Genomic DNA, 11,460 nt, shown 5'->3' with positions numbered 1-11,460 from the left:
ATGTTCTTTTTTATGTCTACATCTTTTAAGGCGGCTGAACACACAAACGTTCGATTTGTAACCTACAATGGCAAGTTATATGATACAAGGATGTGTATTTGAAGATTCGACTCGTAATCTGAAGGTCGCGGGTTCGAATCCCCGTCGCTCCAAACATGCTTGCCCTTTCAGCCGTGGGGGCGATATAATGTGACAGTCAATCCCACTATTCGTTGGTAAAAGAGTAGCCCAAGAGTTGGCGGTGGGTGGTGATAACTAGCTGCCTTCCCTCTAGTCTTACACTGTTAAATTAGGGACGGCTAGCGCAAATAGCCCTTGAAGAGCTTTGCGCGGAATTAAAAACCAAAACAGCATTTAAAGACAGTAATCGCTCATAGATACAGTTATCATGTCATGTCACTTGACTTGCCATTAATACTTGTTACGGCTAAATATCGTTTATTACACTATATTTAGTAAACTAATGTTAACACAGAAAGGGATAGACTTATTTTACTGTGAAATATTTAGCAATAATAGTCCGTTATGAATGTAATTTAATAACTACTTTTTAACTTACATAGATTACAAACTTACTATATATTTTTATCTTGTTTGTTTGTTTTTGAATTTCGTGCAAAGCTACAGGAGAGCTATATGCGCTAGCCATCCCTAATTTAGCAGTGTAAGCAGTCATCACCACCTACCGCCAACTCTTGGGCTACTCTTTTACCAACGAATAGTGGAATTAATAATCCGTGATGACGAGAGAACCCACTTGTAAAGAAAATTATATACACTGTTGGTCAAAATCTTAAGGCCAATTAACATAAAGAAAAAATATGCATTTTGCGTTGTTAGACTCAACCACTTATTTTAGTAAAGCTTCGAAAGATGAAAATAAGAAAAGGGAAAATAAAAATAAAAAACTTTTTTAGCATTTAATATGGAAAATGTGAACACTATGAAATTAGTCTAAATACTAGCTGGTTAAAATTTAAGACCATACTGAAACGAAGCATTAATCGGTAAACACGTAACGAAATTTAGTCCTTTGTGTTCAAGCATTAGCGTTGTCAACATCTCACACTGACATCTCCTGTGTTACATTGGGTAAAAACATGGCAAAAGCTAAAACGTTGACAGAGTTTAAATGTGACAGAATTGTCGAGCTGCAAAAGCCAGGACTCTCTCAACCTGCCATCGCTGGTGAGATTGGGCGAAGTAAAACTGCTGTTGCAAATTTCTTAAAAGATCCTGAGGAATACGGAACGAGAATTTCTCGTGGTCTACTCAAGAAAATTTCGCCGGAGTTGAGCAGGAGGATTCGACGGGTTATCAGGTAAGACACCAGTCGATCGTGGAACCAAATTAATGCTCTTATGGATGCAGAATGCAGCTCAAGAAAAATAAGACGGCATCTATGAGAGAAAGGCTTTAAAAACCGTGAACGGCTTCAAAGGCCACGCCTCCTTCCACACCACGAAACAACTCGGTTAAACTTTGCTGAGAAGCACCAAACATGGGATGCAGAAAAGTGGACAAAGGTTTTGTTCTTGATGAGAGAAAAATTTAATCTGAATGGTCCAAAAGGCTTCCAACGTTACTGTCACGCTAAGTATATCCCACTGGAGATATTTTCTACAACAGGGATGCAAACCAGCGACCCTCAGATTACGAGTCGCACGCCTTAACCCACCTGGCGATGCCAGACGTGTTTTTTTTTATTTTGCATTATATCCATGAAAATACTTTCAAATATTGATAGCGATGCCACAGTTTCTCAATGATTTTGAAATATGGCACTTCATCCATTTCTTACTTAAGTCTGTATTTGACCCATATTTTTCTCTGTAATGTCAGAAATTAATGTATTCGGCACCGAGAACTGAATGATGGTGTTAGCAGTCATGACCTCACTTTCAAGTCGTCGCGGTTGAAACCGTGATTTACGCTGTTATAAAATAAGCCACTGATCCTGTTTGACAAGCACGTGTGCAAAACAAAATATATGCTGTTTAAAAAAATGGCGGAAAATTATTTTAGTTAGATAGGTGATGTGTCGGCATTACATTGTACTGCTTTTGCTGTATGTTGAAAGAAGATTGGAATATATTCATATAGGTTATTTAAAACATATGACTTTATGGGACAAGATTAAATAAGTAATATTAACTGGCAAGAAGTTTGAATAGTTAAGCGATGCAAGATTCTGATTTTTGTAGAAGGGTCACGAAACGAAAAGTGAGTTAATTATCTTAAAAGTTGAGTAGTTAATAATAAGTTGAGTATCTTTGATTTTTAACCCTAACGGCTTATTTTTAGTGAAAGCGATTTTATTACTACAATTCTTTTAACTTTAAGCATAACAAAACATTTTAGTGCATTATCTTCACATTTTGTTGGGTTTTTCAAACTCCTGAACTAAAGGCTTTACCTTGATTATCTTGTTAAAGTTATTTATATTTGAAAAAATAACTGTTGAATAAAACCTTAAAATTTGAAAATGAAATGGACAAATTTAGATGAATGTAAAGAAAAAAAATTGTAGTAAGCGTGCTTTTTATCACAAATTTTAGGTCTGTTGGTTTCTATACATTAAAGGTAAACTGTAAAGGATGTTTTGCAAAAAGACAAGAGTGGTGGGTTTGCAAGAGATTGGATTGGCTGTATATATGAGAAGAAATACAGCTTTTTGCTTTGATGATGTAAAACCTATGGGTTATAGATGAGGGTTTAATTATGAAATGTTTTGATGTTTTTAATATTGCTACAAATAAGAATAGTGATGTAAAAGTTATGGGAGACATAAATTTTAGGTTCATTCATTGGTCATAGATCCGAGCAAGGGGGGATGTCATGTTAGATTTTTTGTTAACCATGAGTTGAAGTAGAAGAGTGACAATTATATAATGAGATAAGATGCTGCATGTTGAAGTAAAACAAAGCAATAGCTTTTGATTTTCAGGAAACACATTTTGAGGTTAAGAGGCAATATTCATAAATAATGAACTAGGAAAATTGGTCAAACCTCTATTAGTGTATGCATCTGGAGTATGAGAGAGAAAAAAGCTTAATCCATTGTTCTCCTGAGGAATGTGTAGTGTTTTGCAAGTGTTTCTTGCCGTATATGTATTGTTTTGCTAAACAGTTAGGTTGCACTTAGGTTTTAGATTTATATTTTCATTATTTATGTATTATTTGTGTTTTCAAATGCATATTTAAAAGTACGATTGTATACATTTAACATTCTGTAGTTTGGCTTGTGGAAATGTCTAAGTGAGATGGTGTCATTTGTATGTGTACGCAGAAGTAAAATAATTTGTGCACAACCATTACTCTGTAATAACTATAGAACACTTGAGGACATGTTGATATAGCTACATCAAGAATAAAAGACAAAGAATTTGAAAGGAAAATTTAAAATAAACTGTAAATGAAAAGATAAAGATGTGAAATTAAAGTTTCAAAAGTCTAAAGTATTCTATGAATATTTAAAAGGTGCATTTCTATTTCTTAGCTTTAAATATTTCATAGCACTGTATATTAATGATAATATCTAGAGTTAATGATATAAAAAATAATATACAAACATTTACTTTAAAAACATTTGATATACATTTAGGAGGTTCTAGGGATTATGCAAATACAATGTGAAAACTGTCAGATAAGAAATAGTACTTTTAAACTCAAAATTATGTGGCATGTGAACTATTGAGAGTCTGAGTGCAAATAACTACATTATACTTTTTTGCTCCTACATTTGTTATGGGAGTATTTGACCAATAGCTAATTTTCTCTTCAGAATTCCAGTAGCTTGATGTATTACACTGTGTTTACTTAAGATTTGGCATTGTTGAATATATATAGGGAGAGAGAATATTAATACTGAAGGATTATGTAAAATAAAACAAAATCAAAAGGAGGGAGTGGGAGGTTTGGCTTTGCTGTTTTAACATGTTTGACATCATTCCAGGATCTTTGGAGTAGAGGCTTCTTTGGTCAAACAACATTTCATCCTTTCTCATCTGGTGTCCAGTTTGTTCTAGTTAGAGTTAAGCATGACAGTGATTATTTTTTTATCCTGACTCTCCACTTCCCAGCATTTGCCTGTTTTTTTCTTCCCATGGTACCACTGATTGATGTTTCTCACAGTGATGCATGGCATGCCAAAACAGTATTGGTAACTACCTGCTAGTTCTCATGACAGCCTTCTTGTATTAGTGGAACCCTTTTATTTTTGATGTTTGGGCTTATAGACTATTGTCAAAAGGTTTCATCATCCCATTTCTTAACCTTCCTCTCTTATCCAGTGTGTCTGTTTCCTCTTCTCCTCTTTAAGATCTGTTGTTGTGTTTGCACCTATCTGAGATGATACAAGACGTCTTTACACAACAAGCCATCAGACCTGCTTGATGCAGTGCAGAGAGGTTTTACTTTCACCTATTTGACAAAAAAGACTGGGGACTGGAGGCCAGCCATCGATATGGCCTAAGTCAATATGTTCATGCCTCATAATTCATCGTGGAATCCTACCTTACTTTTTAGTAGGCTTTCTTCTCTGGGTCTTTGAATGACCAAGAAATGCTTATCTGCATGTTCCCATCATAAGGTGATGTACCAATTTCTTTTTTTATTTCCCTTGTCCTTACCCTTCTGATCCATTCTTTCCAGATACGTCAGCTACCCAGTACTTTCGGACTGGGACATTAATAGTGTACTCCATTCCCTTATTCTACCTCCATTTGATCCCATAGTCTTGTTTTCTTTGTTTCACCAATCCATTAAGGTGTATTTTCTATTCATTTTGCTCAGCTGATGGTGTCTGTCAAATATATTTGCTATTGACATCACTCCTGCACTATACCACCCAACATATCTTCTGCTGTATTTGGATCCTTCCTTTCTTCCCAAGATATCTATTTCTCATTTATGCTCTTATTCTGGCCAGGATCAACTCAGTATCTACCTTTCATAGTTATATTGGTCTCATGGCTTCCTTTTGGGGTTTCCATTCCCATCTGTTTATCTCCTGGCAACCATCTTTCTCGTGGAATCTTTCTTCCTTTACCATTACCAATTGGATTGCTTGTTTAATCCAATTGAGTTTTTCCTTTTTGTCCCTTTTGTAAAGTTATTTTGTGTTACCTCCCACCAAATATGCAACCTCACCTTTTCTCCTGTTTCGTATCTCAATACGCTTTTGGAGAAGATTCTACAGTCAGGCATATGGGCCACTTTTCAGATGTTTGTCTCCCATAATTTCCATAAAGTTTTGTTTTCTGCATCCTTGGGATATTGCCTGCCTCTTGTGGCTGTACTTCAGACTTTGGTGCAGTTTTTACTCTAGCCAAGCCTTTATCAATACTTTCTTTTCTTTCAGAGGCTCCTGCTGTGAATTTGACTATTGGATTCTGCTCTGTGATGAGTGGTGCCAACTAGGTATTTTTTTTATACAAATCCACATTATGCCCTGTTTATTTGCACACACTTTCCATGGCTTCAGACACTAATACTTGAGATGGGGTGTTTTACAAGATCACTGGAGGCTCAATAACTTTGTAATATATTTTCATAAATAAACCTGTCTCAACTGTCCATCCCTGCCATGAATGAATTAACATGGTCTGTTTTTCAAGATAGGGTTTTGTTATCATCCATTGCATGGTCTTGGATGTAGCAGTCACTCCAGACTTTCCAGTTTTCTTTTTCCCCTTTTTTCTAGTGGAGTATGAGAGTTCTAGTGCAAAAGGAATACCATCTTCTTGATTTAATGACACATATGGCAGAGTTGATTGCATATGATGAATTTCCTTCAGATACCATATACCACATTCCCAGATCTATTGCTGAATGCCACCTTTGTGTTATGTCCTGGAGTTGGTCATTTTCTCACATCTACAATTATAGGACTTGAGGTGAAGACAGTATGATAGTCATCCTAGCCTTGTTTGGATATAGGCACCTAGTGAGAAGGTTTATGAATACAGTTGACTTACCAAGTAGAGTCTGCTGTGTCATAGCCATTCTATGCCATGAGATGCATCCTCCTTTTCCCAAAATCATTTTGAAGGGTTGAGTTATTTATCTGCCCCTCGGTGTGGATTCTTGTACATGGTGAGGGGACCTCCCAGGGAAGGTTCTGTTCTTTCAGTTTACCTCCTCTGGGATCTAAACATTCACCCACGTGTTTGCCGTGCGTGGCGACCCATGAAGGGAAGAAGAGGATCCTGGTGGTTGAGGGGTCCAACCCTAACGCACCACGTTGGCCTTGAATTCCTGTAGATGGGCGGCCTTTGGGTGACCCCCCTTGGGTCAATTGGCTGGCCCACTTGGGCTAGTCAACCAAGTACCAGTGTTGGAAGTTCTCAATGGGTGTTGTGGACATTGTATCTGATGCTGGTGTTTGGGTATAGTGCTCACAAAACCCTGGCGTCGCTTTCCAATGGGCCCGTGCACATGCTAGGTGGGTAAGATGTCAAAGCCAGAAGGAATCTTGGAGTAAGTTCACAACTAGCATATCTTCTATCACCAGTTCCAAGGTCATATGGGACAGGATTCAAAAGCTCAGTGAGCACTACAATTCTGTCCCCCTCTCCATCTTACTTTCTGATGGCCAAGAGGTAGCTGATGTCCGGAGCATCCGCCGATACTCTAGGTGAAAGCTTTTGCTTGGTACCTAGCACTTCTGTTTGTTCCTCCACCTTCTTGGCCATTAAGACTCAGGCAGAGCATTCACCTCTTTCCTTTCGAACTGACTGTCTCTTTGACTATAATTGTCCCTTTACACTGGTGGAACTGAAAATGGCCCTTCATCGGTCTGGCAGTACATCTGTTGGACCTGATGATGTACACTCTGACATGCTGCGCTATCTCTCTCCTGCTTCTCTTGATATTCTAGTTGTTTTTAATCGGATTTGGCAGGAGAATGTTTTTCCTGATGCCTGGCGCCAGGTTATTATCTTACCTTTCTCTAAACCTGGGAAAGATCCAAAGATTCCTTCACACTACCGTCCAATTGCTTTGATGAGCTGTCTTTGTAAGACCTTAGAGAGGATTGTTAATGCTTGTCTTGTTTGGTTCCTTGAATCAAACAACCTCCTCTCACCCACCCAGTATGGGTTCCGATGACAGCACTCCACCACAGACCACCTAATTCGACTTGAAACATCAATCAGTGAAGCATTTCTCAAATGCCAACATCTTGTATCAATATTCTTTGACATTGAGAAGGCTTATGACACAACATGGAGGTATGGCATTTTGCGAGACCTCCATATATATGGGTTACGTGGCCATTTACCTATGTTTATTTAAAAAATTTTAATGGACAGGAGATTCCAAGTTCGTGTTGGTTCAACACTTTCCCATTTTTTTGTACAGGAACTTGGGGTCCCTCGGGGCTGTGTTTTGAGTGTCACACTTTTCAGTATAAAATAAATGCCATCACTGAACAACTCCCTCTCCCTGTTGCAAACAGGCTCTATGTTGACGACTTTCACATCTCGTGTTCACCTTCTCTTTGCCATTCAGTATACCCTTGGAGGCTATAGCCACCTGTGTTTTTTGGGTCATACCATCACTATTTATTCTCTTTACCTGGCTCCTGAAGATACCTATGGTCAAGTTAGAAATATTAGAATATAAACCCCCCATTAAAAAAGTCTTGAAAATTTTCCAGATTCTGGTGAAAAAGAGGTGGAACTTTAATTTGACCTTGGATGCTGACAATCTTTATTCTGCTCTCACAGTGTCATGTATGATAACTTGTAAAGTTGAGACTTGTAACTGCAAACCGATCATGTGACAACAAAAACTGCAGTTTTAATTACTGTTTAAAATGCTTGTTTTTAAAATAAAAGAATAAAACTTAGGTAATATAAAACTTTAAGTTACGCTTGGTAACAGTAATTTCATTAAAATACATTTATGTTAAAGTGGTTAAATTAACTTTTGTAGCCACTGCACTACCTGCATTTGTTGAATAGGAGTTTTCTGTGATAAATGTAATTCACATCTATGGTCCAAACTGTTCAACCATAATTACTGGTTTACAGCTATCTTCATAAGATGTGTTCTAATTACATGAGAAACAAGCTTAAACTATATCCTTTTTACATTAGACAAGTCTTTGTGTTTGAATATACAAATGTAACCTTAAGCAAAGCAGCTGTGAAATTTGATAATCTATCAATGTGATGGTGTATCCTCTCTATTTTGTTGTTGTTATATTTCATCATCATTGTCTGCAAATTAGTAAATTTTCTTCAAATCGTTTAGTTATTTTAGTAATCAATGTTGGATTATTTTGTTATTGTGAGTTATTATATGCATCTTGAAAGATTCACCATAACAGTTTACTTCATTAACTTTTAAAAAAGTTTGTAAATTGCAGTTACTTACTGCACTTAATGCTTATAAGAGTCACTGGAAGGTTAATGCAAAAAAATCACATACTGAGTCTCATATGCATTTGGAGTATGTATATAAAAGACTAAAAACTGATTATTTTAGAAAAGTAAAATTTATTATGGTTGTTAGAGGTAGAAAATTGTTTAAATTAATGTGAGTGTTATGATTTAGATGATTCAACTATAACCTGTGTTAAAATTAGTTACATTTTTAGAAGCAATAATTTATCACAGGTTTATTTACATAACTGTGTACAAATCATACACTGTGTAGTTCAGTTGTTGTGAATTGATGCCTGTTCTATTATTACATGATGTTACTAGAATTAAGTTTTTGTAACTGTTTTGATGGAGTACTATCACATCATAATATCTTATAGTATGTAGACTGTTCTAGGCCTCAGTCAGGTTATAAAGACCTGGAGAAAATGTAGTTGAAGTAAGTAATACAAAGTTAGTTAGAGGTAACTATATATAGACTGTGTGTTCAGCTGTAAAGAGCATGTAGTGGCTTTTTAAAAGTGAATTATCACATATTGTTATAACAGAGTAGAGAAAATGATTTGTCTTTTCAGTCAGTTGTATTGTATAAGGTGGCAATGCTTCCTTGCTTTTAGGCTAGTTGCTTGGTTCAAATATTTGAAAGGCACCAAAAAATCCTTATCAAATTATTCAAAACTCTCATTCAGATATGTGACAATTTTACCTATGAAGATGGCAGTTTCATGAGCCACAGATTGAGCAACTGTCTCTTTTTTGGCACTTTTGAGCCTCTGGCCCTTGTCTGACCACTAATAGCAATCACCTTTCCTCTAAGTAACCACTTACCAGTTTGTTCACATGTTGTGAGCTCTTTAACAATTTTATGGGATCTCTCAACATGATTCAGATTGCCCAATAGTGAGTTTGTCAGAAACAGTGTTCACAGTAGCAGAATTGTCTTGCATTTTGAGAGTAAGAGATGTCAAAACAGGCAGAACTGCCAAGAGTATGTCCATGTACAGGATGAATTTAAGGCTTGTCAAAGTACTGTGTAATCCTGCAACTTTCTGTCCATGTTCCCCTTTGTTATGCAGTTTTACTTGATACAAATGCTCAGCTAATGCTGGCCAGTTATGAGAAACTGACTCTAGAGCACGCTCTTTGTAGGCCATGCACCAGGTTCTTGTCCCGTTTGTTTGCTTTCTAACAACAATGTTGTTGGCTTTACCAGCTTCTTTGAGGCCAGCCCAGTTTTGTGGCGAGTTGTCATAAAAGTTCCATAGGTTTTCTAAAAAGGTTTGGATATTATCAAGGTAAGGGACGTCCTTGATGGTCTTCTTAATTGCAAGTTCCAATCTGTGACTAACACAGTGGATCCCTATCAAATAAGGTTTTTGTGCCTTAAGTCTGTGACAAGTCCATTATTTGTGCCAAAATTGACAGCTGCCCTGTCAGCTGTCAGGCATATAATTGAATCAAGCCAGCCAGGAAACTTGCCATATATAGACAATGCTGCAAGTACAAAAAATTAGTACCCAATATTAGTTGCTTTTTGTTATAAAAAAAAAAATAAAAAAAATGTAAATTTGTACTTTGGAAAATTCAATTGCTCCATTATCTATTACGTTAGTTGTGCTAGGTTAAGCTCCAATTCTGTCAGTGGTAAATACATGGTTCTTCTTGGTTTAAATCAATTGAAAATTGCTTGAGTTTTCACTGATGTATATTAATAATGGAATGACTATGTAAACCTAAATTAAAACACAAATGTACATGAAATATTGTCCATTTTAATTTTTCTTAATTAGGAATTCAGGATAAATCCAGAAAATTCTCATCCCAGGTAATTAAGAAACCTTTACCTGAACTAAGTGCCTGTGGCAAGTGTTTAGAATCAGCCTTCTCAACTGACTGCAGACACAGGAAGTGGGATACTGGGTAACAGTCACTGTCCAAGTATCTTACATAGACTATCTCTTGCTCAATGTTGGCAGTGTCTGTTGAGCCGTCAGTCATAATGCCAAAGAATAATCAGGCGTGCAGACAATATCTGACATTAATTCTAATTGTTTCTGCAATATACTTAGTAGAGATAACTGCTTGTTTGTCATTGGCATAATGTTCTGTTAAGTTCCTACCAAAGTTGTGCTCCTGCAGCAACAGAAGCTCTTGAAAATTGCTAAATGGTTTGGCATTCAAAGCCATATAAAGGGTAGTCCTGAACAGCACAAGCAAATGATCTTTCTCAGTCTGGTTAAGTTTGCTCAATTCTTTCATCATGGGAGTTAAATCAGGTGTTTCTTTTGCTGTCTTAGCTTGACAACTTGACTGTGGGTGCGACTGTTTTCATGCTCCTTAACAGCACTTGCTCTCAGGTTGGAAGATCCTGTTATGAAGGTGTTCTGCCTTCCACTAGCGAAACATCAGTCTGGTCGCGTCATCATACTCCAGCCATGGTCGGCCTCTATTCCATTCATCCTGGAAACGACGAGTAGGCTTAGCGCCAGTACTAGCAGTAACAGTTTTTGCTTTAACACTTGGGCTTGGGTCAACAAGCTTGAGTTTTTTCACTCGGGGTTCCATAGTATTGTCTTCTGATTCATTAGTCTTGCCAAACTGAAATAGATCGTGAGATTTTCCCGTTGTTTTAGTATCAGACGCCATGGTCAGATTGTCGTGAATGTTTGGCAGTCACGTGACTATCTGGGATGGCACGGATAAGGTGACTTAAAAAGCACATTTTGTGAGCGTTTACGATGGTTTTTTAAAATTTGCTTTTTTTGTCTTAAATTAAATCTTAAATTTTGCAAATTATTTTCCACTCATTATAGAATATACTTTTAAGCAAAATCTTTGGGCTGTGCATACACAGCTTTTGCCTCACTTATTTTTGAGGGGACGATCTATGTGTATCCGATATGTTAGGAATATGACCATTGGTCACAATGTTCAGTGATAGATGGGAAAGTGCCAGTCAAACTTGATTTTTTAATGGGCATGTCCGGCTTTAAATAGAAAATTTTGAACCCTGTACTAAGTACTTACTATGTAAAATAACCAGTATTTCCTAAAAGAATTAAAACAGCTG

The 11,460-nt window shown here is 36.8% G+C and overlaps 1 protein-coding gene across 1 annotated transcript in view; it reads left to right on the top strand.

The window, feature by feature from the left end:
- The first annotated feature begins 1,995 nt into the window (after positions 1 to 1,995).
- The window catches only part of LOC143257013 (uncharacterized), a 60,740-nt gene continuing 51,275 nt past the window's right edge, over positions 1,996 to 11,460 (top strand). The window contains exon 1 of the mRNA XM_076515063.1: positions 1,996 to 2,223. The gene's annotated coding sequence lies outside the window, so the exon portion shown is untranslated. The remainder of the gene's footprint in view (positions 2,224 to 11,460) is intronic.

Source organism: Tachypleus tridentatus, chromosome 7, assembly GCF_004210375.1.
Source record: "Tachypleus tridentatus isolate NWPU-2018 chromosome 7, ASM421037v1, whole genome shotgun sequence".
Taxonomy (NCBI): domain Eukaryota; kingdom Metazoa; phylum Arthropoda; class Merostomata; order Xiphosura; family Limulidae; genus Tachypleus; species Tachypleus tridentatus.
The sequence above is the reverse complement of the archived record's forward strand: the minus strand, read 5'-3'. Positions and strand labels throughout refer to the sequence as shown.